Source organism: Nomascus leucogenys, chromosome 8 (genome assembly GCF_006542625.1).
Source record: "Nomascus leucogenys isolate Asia chromosome 8, Asia_NLE_v1, whole genome shotgun sequence".
NCBI classification, from domain to species: domain Eukaryota; kingdom Metazoa; phylum Chordata; class Mammalia; order Primates; family Hylobatidae; genus Nomascus; species Nomascus leucogenys.
The window spans coordinates 33,302,714-33,317,767 of record NC_044388.1 but is presented as its reverse complement, the minus strand read 5'-3'; the positions used below and the strand labels follow the sequence as shown (position 1 = coordinate 33,317,767).

General features: G+C 45.9%; 2 protein-coding genes across 8 annotated transcripts in view; one reads left to right on the top strand and one right to left on the bottom strand.

Annotated features, from left to right (window-relative positions):
* FZD3 (frizzled class receptor 3) overlaps positions 1–4,286 on the bottom strand; it is a 71,490-nt gene extending 67,204 nt beyond the window's left edge. Inside the window, exon 1 of the mRNA XM_003272921.4 lies at positions 4,150–4,286. The gene's annotated coding sequence lies outside the window, so the exon portion shown is untranslated. The remainder of the gene's footprint in view (positions 1–4,149) is intronic.
* Positions 4,287–8,165: 3,879 nt separating this feature from the next.
* Positions 8,166–15,054, top strand: part of FBXO16 (F-box protein 16) — a 63,062-nt gene continuing 56,173 nt past the window's right edge. For 5 of the 7 annotated variants that reach the window (XR_004031310.1, XM_030817033.1, XM_030817032.1 and 2 more), the window contains exon 1: positions 8,166–8,298. The gene's annotated coding sequence lies outside the window, so the exon portion shown is untranslated. The remainder of the gene's footprint in view (positions 8,299–15,054) is intronic. The other 2 variants (XM_030817030.1, XM_030817029.1) reach the window with 2 other exon arrangements.

Here is a 15,054-nt window from a genome sequence, read left to right as displayed (position 1 = left end):
GAGTATGCCATTTTTCCTAAGGTAAGATCAACCATGGAAAAGTTGTAAGTTGAAGTTCCAGACTTGCAGGACATAGCAAAGATTCTGGACCCAAAGAGATCCTATCAAAATGTAGCAAGTCATTAAACAAAAGTTAACAGTCATTTGGGGCGTTCTTACTGATATTATTTTTTTTCTTATAAGAAACTGTAGTATATCAACTGGAAAAAAAAAAAGGGGGGGGACCTACTAGATTAACATAATCGGAGTGGGTAGCTTCAGGGGCCAGGGCCCTGCAAAAAGTGAATGCTATGCAACAGTTGCTCACGCCCTTTGTATGGGAAAAGAGACACATTCACTTCTCCATAGAGCAATACAGAATATCTGGAAAGCTGATTTCAGACTAAGTTACTTGGTTAACATTCCATCAGAAAACAAAAAGGACTAGATACTTTAAAGCTTACACATTTCTATTTTTATGAATGTATAACATCAGGAATTTTACATTTCCAACCATTATTTATCAGGATTATTTTGATGACAAAAAGTAAAACTCTTTAAAACAAAATCAACCAAGTATTTGTCCTGAAAGACAGCAATAAAGGGAAGGGATTCCAATCTTGGAAGACTGTCTTCCCAGGCTGACTGCAAAATCAGACCCAAAGAACTCGGTGGGAAACGCAGGAGGTGGCAACTGTGAAGAGGAAAGCAAGCTGAATCCCAGAAGAAAGGATGATGAGAAAAGTGGGCCCTAAGGGCTTGTCAAAGGGGTTCTGCAACAAAAGATTATGTTCAGCAACTCCATTCCAATTTACACTTTCTCTACAGAAAGGGCTCCATTCCATCATTCTGTTGAGATTTCATTTTCTTGACACCTGATAAATACAGGTAACATTTTGCATTTCCAATTGAGAAAGATCACCTAAAGGCTGTCTCAAAGTAAATGCTGGTTACACAGTGCCTACAGAGCGAACAGGAGGGATATTCTTTGTCTTTTTTCAGACACGTTTTCAAGAACGCATTGCAAGGATTAGCAATAACTATCTCTAAAGAGCTTCTTCTCTTAAGGAAATTATTGTCTTGTTAGACAAAATATACACTCAGTGTACACTCATTGCTCATACGTTACTTTCCTTTTCTTAAAGTCTATATAGTCTTTGGCCCTTTGCCTACTGGTTGCTACAAGAAAGTTTATATAGCTTCATATTTAATTCACAGGACCTAGATTCCTATTAATCTCAGAGTATCTCTTTTCTGAACTTTCCTACTTCATCTAATGTTTAAAGTCCATTTGTCATCATCTACTGATTACAACAAATAACTTAATCTTCCAATGTGTTAAGTGAGTAAGGCTTAAAACACACACACACAGAGGAAAAGTAAACCCATCTAGGTTCAAAATTTAAATGAATGGTAGGCATCAAAATTCAGTTCAATTTAGAAATTATTAATTACTAAGACTAAAGAAGACAGAAGATCTTCAAAAATTAACCTGAAAATAAAACTGGAAAGTTAAGAGACAGATAGATTCTGGACTTTAAAATGGGCTGAAATTTCCGCCCAGCTTCTCTTAAATCTGCTATGAAAAAATTCTCTAATACCAAGCCCCTGCTTTCCACCCCTCTTAACAAGTTTGTATGGTTTGCATGCTTTGACTACAGAATTATTTTAATGAGATAAAATCTGGGGACCAGGATTTGGTTTTCAGGCCCACTAGCCTAGTTACATTCATCTCAAACTTCATGTGCAATACACTCCTTGAATATACCAAACTGTCAATAGTTCCCAACATGATGAATTGGAAAGCAAAAAGAGGAAATTCATTTTTTGACATAGTAGGTAAAATTCTTTCCTAGCCAGTAAGAAGCTGTTACACTTCATTTGTTCCTAGCATTATAGAAATATCACTACTGAAAATCTAATTTCTTTCCTCGAGACTACCACACATTTTCCTCCAATCTATACTGAATAATTTATCCAGTACATATTTTTAAAATCATTCTTTTTATTTTTGTGCACAGCTGCAGTTTTAATCATGCATAATTCTAGAGTTCTGGGGATAAGAAAACAAAAAAACAAAACAAAACAAAAACAAAAACTTGAGGCCAAAACCGCTCAACGAAGTGATAAGAATTGTTTCCTACTATCTGTCTCTGAAGGAAAAGAAAATCAACAGCAGCTTAACATCAACAAACTCACATGCTCAGAAAAAGTTTTGAATATAAAAATCTTAAGAGTTTCACTATCAAACTAACATGAAATTTAAGTCTGTTTCCTGGGAAGCAGATAACTTATTGTGAGCAAAAAACTCCTCTCTCCTTCCCCAGTGATAAAACTTTCACTTTGTTCTATACAAAGAAAGAATGTGCACTTTGCTATTAAATTCCCCTAGCACTCTCTACTTCAAATATCTCAATCACCGAACTCCCAAGAAATAGCCACCTGAATGGTCAAAGCACAAAATAAAGCTCAGAAGTATAGAGTAGCTAGGATGAGCAAACAGCTCATTGTCCTTCTCCTTTTATAAATGGGACGCTTTTATAGATTTAGGAGAGATGGAGATAGAGAATTTTAGTAGCGGATGAGGGAAAAAGGGTAGGAGGAAAGGGAGGGTAGAATGATAGGCTTTACCAGCAATTTACTTATTTTCCTAATAGTTTCAAACAATGGGGTTGGGGGGGTATGGTAGAAGAAGGGCTGCATCTTAGTTATATTTTATCTTTAGCTCTTTTATCCTTCCAGCCCCACCCAGTCAAGCTCTTACACCTCTTTCCTAGGCTCTCCGACTCTGAATTTTTTTTTTTATCTTTGTGGGTTTTTGTCCTTTTTTCTGGAGGAAAAAGATAGTATTGATGTGTTTAAAAGTAAAGACGGAAAGCATTATCTTCAGGAGTAACCACTTCTTAAAAATAGAACTAAGGACTTCTATTTTTTCCAGACTAAAATGCAGGAACGGCACCAGCACACCACCAAGGACTAAAGGAGGGTGAGGGAAGGAGGTAACATCCCCAGGGGTAGTCAGGTCTTTGTTTCCTTGCTCATATCATATTGGCTTTACAAAGTAACTCAATTCCCATCAATAAGCATTCCCGATCAGAACTACTTCTCTAAGATAAGGCTGTGTCTGAACACTTTCCCATAACAGTCACTGATGCGGCTACTCTGCTGTGCTGCTGCTGCATCTCCCTCAACCCAGACGGGAACCAAAATTCAAAGAGTCATTCTACACAGGGCAAACCGCCGGACCTCCTTCATGGGGCCAATCTCTCTAAATCTGAAGTCTACTCCTCTGCCTCAATTCATGGCACGTGCTTTTGTTCTTAAAAACAAAGCCAAGAAAAGCCCCCTTGGCTTCTCTTACAACAGAGGGATCGAACTCAAGACTCCTAAGATGTAAAACACCTCTAGGAAGATGTTTACATGTCTTGAAAGGACACAAGTCTCCTTAACCTTGCTGGCTATTTCACAGCAGCTTGATTTCAGATGCGGACCCTCGGGGATTCAGCAGCAGCCACCCCACAGCAAATCCACAGCCCGCGGAGGAGGCAGCAGGGGAAGCTCGCGGAAGGGAGCAAGGACTTTGCAAACTGATGGACGAGAGGGGAAACTTTCAGGCGTGGGCAGGCAAAGGTGGGCCCGAGGCTGACCCGAGCCGGGGCCGGGAGCCTGGCGGCGCGCGCTTCGGGCGGCCGGGAGCCCCCGGCGCATTGTCCTCCGCCCACGGCCCCCGGCACCCCGCGCTGCCGCCGGCTCCGGCCGGGCCCCTCTCCCCGCCGCGCAGGGTCTGGGCCGGGGTGGAGGCGAGCGAACCGCGGTCCACACTCGCACAGGTTGCCGAGCGCGGGCTCAGGGCGGACAGGGTTAACAGTCTCCCAGGGCAGCTCCCCCCTCAGCCCTCAGCCCCAAACTAGGCGTCCCCGAGGCCCCCAGCCGCCACCGCGGGCCCGGGCCCCCGTTCCGCCGCCCGCCACAGCCCGGCGCCCAAGGCTTTTGTTGTGGCCGCTACGAGAGGAACGATCCCTGAAGAGGAGGCGCCGGGCTGCTGCTGACTCCTCGGCGCGGGCTGAGGCGGAGCAGCAGGCAGCCGCGCGGCGCCTCCTCAGGCTCCACACTCGCCGCTCCTTCTCCCGCTGCCCCGGCCCAGGGGCCCACACGCTTCGCGGGGCTCACCTCAGACCCCGGCGCCTGGCTCCAAGGGGTGGGGGCTGCGCCGCCGGCCGGGGGCGGCCGCGCGTCCCTCAGGTACCCGGAGCGGCCGAGGACCGCCGGCGCGCGCCTCCCAGAGACAGCGAGCTTTCGCGAGCACCGGGGCGCGCGGCCCGGGGAGCGAGCGCACGAGCGCGCGCGCACGCACGGGGCAGGCGCAGTGAGCACGCTCGGCCGAAAGCTCCCTGCCGGAGCCTGGGCTTGCGGGGCTGGCCCGGCGCGCCTCGTTGTTCTCTGCCTCTCTCCCTGAGTGACGCCTGGAGCTGCCTTGCTCCGGCATGCTCGTTCCCAGCCCTGGAGGCGCTCATCTGAGATGCACTTGGGGCCCTCCTCGCAATGCACTCCCTCCCCCTGATGACACAGCGCGGAGGTGTGATTGCAGGACCACCAACACCTGGTCTGAGAACCAGAGGCGTCGACCTCCGGACCTGGGGATTTGGAGTGCTCAAGAGGCAGATCCCCGGATGCTGAGGGTGAAATGGGGTGCAGGAGCTCTGGCCTGCTGCAGAGCTCCATGCAAAACAGCGTAGCGGACAGAACAGGCTACTCGCCCCGGATAGTTCATAGCCTCTTGGCTAAGACCTTAGGAAACAGGTGGAGCTGGTCGTTACTGGTGCGCGCCCCAATTTTTGCTCCTTAGGAAATGTTTCTCCTCTGCTTTTCCACATAAGCGGCTTTAGAGCTGAAAGAATTCTTAAAGATAATCTAAACCGAACCTCTCATTTTTCAGACGAGGAAAAGAACGCCCCCAAAGATTAGATGATTTACCTAAAGCCATGCAGCGTTTTAACAACGGGGCCTGGATTCATCCCAACCTAGGGCTGTTTTTCTTTTCACTGCACCGTTTAACCTGTCTTTTCTTTCTCTTCTTTTTCGTTCCTCGTCAACCTAGATTTCATGGGCATCATTTTGTTCTGTCGGTAGCACATAGAACTTAAAGAAATTGAACGATGTGAATGGACTATTAGAATTGTACACTTAAAAATGGTTACAGTGGTGCATTTACGTTATGTGTTTTACAATTTTTTTTAGAAAGGCGCTTGATACGAGTTAAGTAAATGTTGAAGAGTATTGAACTTAGACCTAGAGTTTCACATCAGAAGGTGAGCTGTGTGAACAGGCATGATAAATGAGATCTGAAATGACAGTTTCAGTTTCTCTAATAAGTAAATACTTGTGCAGTAAGCAATGTTTAAAATAATATTGATTCTTAGGTTGATTCTAGGCAGGGCAGTGTATCCTCTGGAGCCAGCGGTGCCTCTGTGGAGAGTGAGTGAGGAGGCGGATAGTGTGGGGGAAATCTGTGTGTGTCAGATCCCTTGTAGCTGGGGAACCGCCAGAGATGCGCTGCGAGGTGCATTTTTATTCAATTTACACACCATCCTGTAAAGACTGTCAGGAATGGGACACATCATAGCTCAACATCGGGAGATGGGAATGACGTAGAAATGATCACCACTGTATCAGCATGACTAAATCTCAGAAAAAGAACATTGAGTAAAAAAAAAAAAAAAAACCACAAGATATGTAAGTGATGATGCCTCTTTAGAAAAAAAAAACGCAATACTATACAATGTTTATGAGGGCAAACGTACATATAATAAAAGCGTAAAAATGGACAGAAAGGCTGCACACCAATTTCGCGACAATGACTGCCTCTAGGCAGGCAGGGAGGGGAATGAAACCTGGGAATGAGACAAAAGAAGCTACTACTGTATCTGTGAAATACACACAAATGTACTGTTTTAAAAAAAATCTTCGTGGAGAATCAAGGGTGTTTCTTATGAAACTGTCCAAATCTTTATGTTTGAAATGTCCCTCTTAAAAGTAATTAATATTTGGGGCTGAGTGAGGTGGTTCAGACCTGTAATCCCAGCATTTTGGGAAGCCGAAGAGAGAGGATCACTTGAGCCAGGAGTTGGAGACCAGTCTGGGGAACATAGCAAGATCCTGTCTCTACAAAAATAAAAACTAAAAAATTAGCCTGGGAGGATTGCTTGAGCCCAGGAATTCAAAGCTGTAGTGAGCTATGGTTGTGCCACTACACTGCGGCCTGGGCGACAAAGCCATCCCTGTCTCTTAAAAAAAAAAAAAAAAAAAGTCATGTTGCAGTGTCAGACATTGAGCTCTATGTGCTCACTGTGAACACAGTGTGAACGGTGTGGCTCAGGTTCTTTTGGGAGGACAGTAGTCTGATGATGAGGTGCAGGACAAGAGGAGGCCCAGAAGATGTTGGTTGAGAGGCAAGAAGAAAGAGACCTTCTTTTCAGGGATGAAAATATTCAAATCCAACAGGGCTAAAGGAGATGCTCTCTGTGATCCCATCTCTCTTTCTTTCCATGTTGTAACCACCAATACGAAGTCTTTAATGAGCGGGAACTTCATAGAGAGACACAGCACTCCCAACATTGTTAAAACTGGTCTCTTTCTGGATGAACCCGTTTTGAAACCATAAAAGCTAACTGGTAATGCGTGGTAATTTAGTATTGCATCTAAGTACCTCCTCCAGGCCACCCCCTCACCGCCTCTGCCCCCAAGGCTTTGTTTATTCATTTAGGTACAACCTGGTCATGTGGAAAAAATCCCCAGGCTGGAATTCAAACAACCAAGTTCTAATTTCAGCTTGCCCACTTACTGATCCATTTTAACCTAAGGAAAGCAACAACTTCTATGAGCTTCACTTTTTAAACTGGAGATATACAAATGCTGCCTATTTAAAAATTATAAAACAGGTCGGGCACGGTGGCTCAGGCCTGTAATCCCAGCACTTCAGGAGGCCGAGGCGGGCAGATCACCTGAGGTCAGGAGTTCGAAACCAGCCTGGCCAACATGGTGAAACCCTGTCTCTACTAAAAATACAAAAAAATTAGCCGGGCATGGTGACACATGCTTGTAATCCCAGCTACTCAGGAGGCTGAGGCAGGAGAATCGCTTGAACCCAAGAGGCGGAGGTTGCAGAAACCTGAGATCGCACCAATGCACTCCAGCCTGGGCAATAAGAACAAAACTCCATCCCCCCAAAAATAAAAATAAAACCTATAAAACACAACAGAAACACAGGGTTTGTACATTTGAATTGAAGGGGAATGCATTCTTACTCATTTTGAGAAACAAAGATAGTAAGGAAAGTCTTTTTTTGCCGTTGTTTTGCTTTTTGTTGTTGTTGACTGCTGCCTGTAAGACCTGCTTTACATTGACCAAAGGACCTCTGTTCTGAAATTTTGAACTTTTTGGTACCCTCCAGCACTTGTTCATAACTCTATAACAGCTGTTACCCATGTGAGCCTTCCATTAAGTATTTGTATATTGCACCTTCCAGTCTTCCTCTTTAGATTTCTTTTTTATCCTTGTATTCTCATTTTGCTTCTTATTACAAGACAGGCGCTCAATAAATTTAATGAATTGGACGGGATTCTAAGAGTTCCTAAATTTAGTTATTCTTATTAGGGCATGCCATCTGCTGGTTCCCTGGTGTATCTGTCAGTCAGCCTGAATTCTATAATCCAATAAATTGAAATTTGCATTGAAGCATTTTTTTGTCTCTGTGTTGGGCAATTCCTCCTGGCCCCATCCTTCCACTTCCTGTTGCAGGTGCTATTCTTTCACTGAATCAGTCTCGAATTCCTTTTCCTCCAACCTTCTGTTTACCTGTTGGCCACTCTTAAAACCTGGCACAGTGGAGCCTGCATTTCGCAGCTCCGGAGTGACCAGGAAAATGTGACTGGGCATGCTACGTAGGTAGGGCTGATTTGGAACACACTACGTCTTGAATGAAGGTTTTCAACGCTACTTGTTTCAGGATTCGACGCATCTTCATTCTAGGGTTACATTGAGACATTGCAGTCCCTCCCACGCTCTTGGCCGCCACAGTTGTTAATTTTATCCCCGTGCCCAATTTTGTAGCCAGCCCTCCTGGATCTCGCGGCCAATCAAGAGCCCACACATTGTTGCCTAAGAGACCCCGGATGCTAGCGACGGGATTTATAGACGGTGATTGGGCTGCTGGAAGTTGGGAGGGATAAGGGACTGGAGGGAGTCAGAGAAAAAGCTGACCTAATGCAACTGTGGCAACGTCAGCGCTTGAGGCTTGAAGAGGGAGACAAGCTAAAAGAGGTGAGAGCTGTGGGCAGTGCATGAAAAAGATGGAGACTCTCTCTTTGGAAAGCTCCAGGGCCTCTCACGAGCCTTATCAGTGCTCCTGGGGATTTCATTGTGCCCTCTCATTTGGGCTACAGTGCAACTGCCAGATATTCATACTTGTGAAATTAACAACCCACAGATAATTATATGCCTACCAAGCATTAGCTCTTTGCGTTGTATTATAGTTCTTGCTTTTTAAAAACTAGTTAAGCGGAAGATGAATTCGTATTTAAATCTACCCATACCCTATTTCTTGATAATTTCCTGATAATAATTTGAGATTCCCTTGTCTGATGATATTACAATGTATGGGTAAATTCTGTTAGCACAGAGACCCAGTCCTATTATGCTCAGTAAACTCTGCATATAACCCCAGAGCCCAGTATCATGTTCTGAGTTTCACTCTACATTTCTACAATTCTACAATTCTACAAGGGTTTTTTTTTTTTTTTTTTTTTTTTTTTGGTTGGTTGGTTTTTGTTTTTTGAGACAGGGTCTTGCTGTGTTGCCCAGGCTGAACTGCAGTGGTGCAATCATCTCTCACTGCAGCCTTGAACTCCTGGGCTCAAGGAATCCTTCCATCTCAGCCTCCTGAGTAGCTGGGACTACAGGCGCCCACCGCCACACCCACACCTGGCAATTTTTTTTTTTTTTTTTTTTTTTTTTTTTTTTGTAGAGAGGGTTTTGCTGTGTTGCCCAGGCTGGTCTGGAATTCCTGGACTTCAACTCCCGGGCTCAAGAGATCCTCCTGCCTCAGCCTTCCAAAATGCGGGGATTATAGGCGTGAGCCACCACACCTGACCAACATTTCTACAAGTTGTGGTGGTGGTGGTGGTGTTTTTTTGTTTTTCAAGATGGAGTCACACTCTGTCCTCCAGGCTGGAGTGCAGTGGCATGATCTTGGCTCACTGCAACCTCTGCCTCCCAGGCTCAAGCAGTCCTCCCACCTCAGCCTCCCGAGCAGCTGGGACTATAGGCACACACCACCACGCTCTGCTAATTTTTGTTTTGTTTTTGGTAGAGACGAGGTTTCACTGTGTTGCCCAGGCTGGTCTCGAACTCCTGAGCTCAAGTGATTCACCCACCTCAGCCTCCCAAACATTTCTTTTTTTTTTTTCTGAGACGAAGTCTCGCTCTGTCGCCCAGGCTGGAGTGCAGTGGCGCGATCTCGGCTCACTGCAAGCTCCGCCTCCTGGGTTCACGCCATTCTCCTGCCTCAGCGTCTCCGAGTAGCTGGGACTACAGGCGCCCGCCACCACGCCCGGCTAATTTTTTCTGTATTTTTAGTAGAGACAGGGTTTCACCGTGGTCTCGATCTCCTGACCTCGTGATCCGCCCGCCTCGGCCTCCCAAAGTGCTGGGATTACAAGCGTGAGCCACCGCGCCCGGCCCTCCCAAACATTTCTACAAGTTTTAATCCTTAAACTGCTCCCCACTTGCACTGCTATAGTCATTTTTTCTATTGATTTAACAAATATTGAGTACCTATTATATACTACTGTGATGGTTCAGGTGAGCAGTGAGCATCAGAAAACCGCATAAGCCAAGAATCATCAGAGTTGTGTGGCACGTTCTCAGAGTGGCCATGAGTTCAGTGTGTCTGGGCAGAGAATGCATGAAGGTGGGGCCAGGTGAGGCTGAAAGGGTAGATGGAGGTAAAATCATGGCAGACCTAGACTTCCACGCGAGGAAGTCTGGATCCTGTAGCCATCAGTGAACCTCTGACGGTTTTGAGCTGGAAAGTGACATGATCAACTAGTCTTTTAAAAAATACCTAACAGGAGACTGTGAGCTCCATTAAAGCAGACTCTTATCTTTGTACCCCTAACACCTGCCTTGTAGGTACATAGTAAGGTGGTTAAATAATGATGACAGTGTGAAGAATGGCTTAGGGCAGGAGGTGGTGGCTCGCCTTTGTAATCTCAGCACTTTGGGAGGCTGAGGTAGGTGGTGGATTGCTTGAGCCCAGAAGTTTGAGACCAGCTTGGGCAACAAAGCAAGACCTTATCTCTACAAAAAATACAAAAAAAAAAATTAGCCAGGTGTGGTGGTGCACACCTGTATTCTCTGCTACTTGGGAGGCTGACATGGAGAATTGCTTGAGCCCAGGAGGTTGAGGCTATGGTGAGCTGTGATCACACCACTGCCCTCCAGCCTGAGTGACAGGGCAAGACCTTGTCAAAAAAAAAAAAAAAAAAATGGCTTAGAAGATCAAATTGGAAGTATGTGGCCAGGGGACCCATCATTGCTATTGAAAATGAGACTAGAACCATATGTCAAGAACTAGGGTCATAGGCCCTCTTTCTGTATTTTAATTCTAAGAAAAATTAAAGATGAATATTTGGCTGGGTGCGGTGGCTCATGCCTGTAATCCCAGCACTTTGGAAGCCTGAGGTGGGTGGATCATGAGGTCAGGAGTTTGAGACCAGCCTGGCCAACATAGTGAAACCCCATCTCTACTAAAAATACAAAAATTAGCCGGTCATGGTGGCAGGCGCCTGTAATCCCAGCTACTCAGGAGGCTGAAGCAGGAGGATTGCTTGAACCTGGGAGGTGGAGGTTGTGGTGAGCCGAGTTTGTGCCACTGCACTCCAGCCTGGGTAACAGAGCGAGACTTTGCTCCATCTCTAAAAATAAAAATTAAAAAAGATGAATATTCAAAGGTAGTCCTTACAGGGAAGGAGATCACAGAAAAGCAACAGCAAGACATCTGTGGAAGGAGGGGATGACAACTTGCTTTATTTTGTTGATTAAGTGGGGACAATTATGTTTTGTATGTGTTATATAAAAATCTCTGTAGCTGGGCGCAGCAGCTCACGCCTGTGATCCCAGCACTTTGGGAAGCCAAGGTAGGCAGATCACTTAAGGTCAGGAGTTGAAGACAACCCTGACCAACATGGGGAAAACCCCATCTCTACTAAAAATACAAAAATTACCCAGGTGTGGTGGTGCATGCCTGTAATCCCAGCTACTCAGGAGCCTGAGGCAGGAGAATCACTTGAACCTGGGAGGCGGAGGTGCAGTAAGCCGAGAGCACGCCACTGCACTCCAGCCTGGGCAGCAGAGTGAGACTTCATCTCAAAAAAAAAAAAAAAAAAAAATCTGTCTTCTTAATAGTAGCAAGTGGTCTGTTCTGTGAACATGTATGTGCATGCAAATACACACACTGCCTGTCTTCTGGAATGGACGAAGGAGGAAGATACCGTAAAAGGATAATAGCAAGAGACAAGGCAGTACATCCACATTGGCACGCTCCAGCAGGCCTATATGGCCAAGAGGGCTGCTTCCCAGGGCCAGGCCCATCTGTTGGAAACCCATCTTCAAGCAGGTTGAAAGAAAGTCTAATCTAAGTGACATGTAGCTCCGAGGAACCAGGAAAAAGAAAACAACCAGTGCAGGCGCTTGGGGGAGTTACCAAGGAAGGCTACTTGTCCTCATTCAGAAGGATGTGCCTAGGATCAGTCACATGGTTTCCTACACAAACTGGAAAGGAGACAGTTGTTCAGCATAGAGCAGGGGTAAGCAAAATTTTGTGTGTATGTGCATTTTTCTAGGGGGATAATTCATAGCTTTCATCATATTCTCCAAGAGCCATGTAGCTCTTAAGAAAGGATTCAAAACAACTCATTTAATTTTTATGTTTTTATTATTTTTTAAAAACAGTCTTGCTCTGTTGCCCAGGCTGGAGTACAGTGGCGCAATCACAGCTTACCGCAGCCTCGACGTCCTGGGCCCAAGTGATTCTCCCACCTCAGCCCTCTGCCCCCACCCCAAGTAGCTGGGACCACAGGCGTGCACCACTATGCCCAGCTAATTTTTTTTTTTTTTTTACTTTGTGTAGAGACAAGGTCTCACAATGTTGCCTAGTCTGGTCTCAAATTCCTGGGCTCAAGCAGTCTTTCTGCCTCAACCTCCCAAGTGCTGGGATTACAGGCAACAAAACAACTAGTTTAAAAAGAAGAAATGTAGCCCAGGCGTGGCAGTGGCTTATGCCTGTAATCCCAGCACTTTGGGAGGCCGAGGCCGGTGGATCACCTGAGGTCAGGAGTTTGAGACCAGCCTGACCAACATGGTGAAACCCTGTCTCTACTAAAACTATAAAATTAGCTGGACCTGGTGGCTCATGCCTGTAATCTCAGCTACTAGGGAGGCTAAAGCAGGAGAATCACTTGAACCCAGGAGGCGGAGGTTGCAGTGAGCCAAGATTGCACCATTGCACTTCAGCTGGGCAACAACAACAAAACTCTTCCAAAAAAAGAAGAAGAGGAGGAGGAGGAGGAGGAGGAGGAGGAGGAGGAGGGGAGGGGGGAGGGGGAGGAGGGGGAGGGGGAGGAGGGGGAGGGGGAGGAGGAGGAATGTAGAAAATAAATAAATAACAACAACAAAAACAAATATATCACTTTTTAGCTGGGGAGATCTAGACTCAGTGGCTACACTTTATATCTGTAACTTTTTTTTTTTTTTTGAGACAGAGTCTTACTCTTCACCCAGGCTGGAGTGCAGTGGTTCAACCTCAGCTCACTGCAACCTCCACCTCCTGGGTTTAAGCGATTCTCCTGCCTCGGCCTCCTGAGTAGCTGGTATTACAAGTGTGCCACCATGCCCAGATAATTTTTGTATTTTTAGTAGAGACAGAGTTTTGCTAGGTTGGTCAGGCTGGCCTCGAACTCCTGACTTCAGATGATCCGCCTGCCTCAGCCTCCCAAAGTGCTGCGATTACAGGTGTGAGCCACCATGCTGGCCTGTATCTATAACTTGCCTGCTCACATGTACTTTTATCATTAGCTGCCAATTAATATTACTGTAATGAAATCATTTCTTTTGGCTTAGTAACTTACCTAAATGTGAGTCAGATAGTTAGCTGTTGAGGCTGAGAAGAACCTGAGTGCTGATCTGAGTGCCCCTCATTCCAGTGGCATATTGGCAGTAGGCAACTGCAGGAAGGCATTGTCTTGACACCCCGGAGGGTTTTAAACATGTAAAATGAGAACCTCAAAGATCTCAGATAGTGTTTGGGAAAATCCCATAGTAGCCAAAATATAATGATTTAAAAAAAAAAAAATTATCCAAGGCCGGGCACAGTGGCTTGTGCCTGTAATCCCAGCACTTTGGGAGGCTGAGGTGGGCAGATTACCTGAGGTCAGGAGTTCGAGACCAGCCTGGCCAACATGGTGAAACCCTCATCTCTACTAAAAATACAAAAATTAGCCAGGCATGGTGGCAGGTGCCTGTAGTCCCAGCTACTCGGGAGGCTGAGGCAGGAGAAGCACTTGAACCTGGTAGGTGCAGGTTGCAGTGAGCCGTGTCTGCACCACTATACTGCAGCCTGGGAAACAGGGCAAGACTCTTTCTCAAAAAATAAAAAATATCCAGTATCTGTTGATGTGGGGTCATCTGTGGAGCCCATTGATCAGGCAAGCAGGCCCTGGTCCTCTTAGCCATCTCTGCTACTTGTCCTTGTGAAACCCACCATCAGAGAGTGGAATATGCAGAAACCTGCAAGCCTGAGTGTATATATCAAAACTACTCTCAATCTGCTGTAAATGTCTAGCGTCTTGAAATATTTTGTCATGGCCCTCCAAAAGACAGGGTTTTTTGTCTTTGTTTTTGTCTTTTTGACAGAGTTTTGCTCTCGTCACCCAGGCTCGAGTGCAGTGGTGCGATCTCAGCTCACTGCAACCTCCGCCTCCTGGTTTCAAGCGATTCTCCCATTTCAGTCTCCTGAGTAGCTGGGATTACAGGCATGCACCAGCACACTAGCTAATTTTTGTATTTTTAGTAGAGATGCGGTTTCACCATATTGGCCAGGCTGGTCTCAAACTTTAGGTGATCCATCTGCCTTGGCCCCTCAAAGTGCTGGGATTACAGGCATGAGCCACCATGCCTCGCCTCAAAGGACAGGTTTTGAGGCACTCTGCGAATGGCAAGTTCTAAGAAAAGCTTCAGGGAGGTTCCCACTTATCAAGACCACCTGCCTGTCAGGCCCTCTGCTGGACCCTTTTTCTCTAATCTTTGAAAGAGCAGTTGAGGGTGATTGTATACATCTTCATTTTACAGATGAGGAAACTGAGTCTCAGATTAAATAACTGGCATAAAGTTACACAGTTAGTACAGGTTAGAGCCAGGATTAAACCTGTATAAAGTAAAAAACAAAAAAAAATTGGTTACAAACAGAAACAGATTCTAGCTAATGTAAGCAAATAGGAAGTTTATTGCAAGGATACTGCAATAAGTTTCCTATTTGCTTACGTTAGCCCCATGTTAGAAAGGACATGGGGCTTTTTTAGGGAGTGGGGAGGAGCAATGAAATAGCAGAGACAACTAAACAGTCAGCCTAGGGCACCAATGCTACTTTGAATGACCACCTCACCTGTGAAATAACGGCCGGGCGCAGTGGCTCATGCCTGTAATCTCAACACTTTGGGACGCCAAGGCGGGCGGATCACTTGAGGCCAGGAGTTTGAAACTAGCCTGGCCAACATGGCAAAATCTCATCTCTACTTAAAAAACACAAAAATTAGCCAGGCGCACCTGTAACCCCAGCTACTGTACTGCAACCTGGGAAGCAGGGCAAGACTCTTTCTCAAAAAATAAAAAATATCCAGTATCTGTTGCTGTGGGGACATTTGTGGAGCCCATTGATCAGGCAAGCAGGCCCTGGTCCCCTTAGCCATCTCTGCTACCTGTCCTTGTGAAACCCACCATCACAGAGTGGAAAATGCAGAAGCC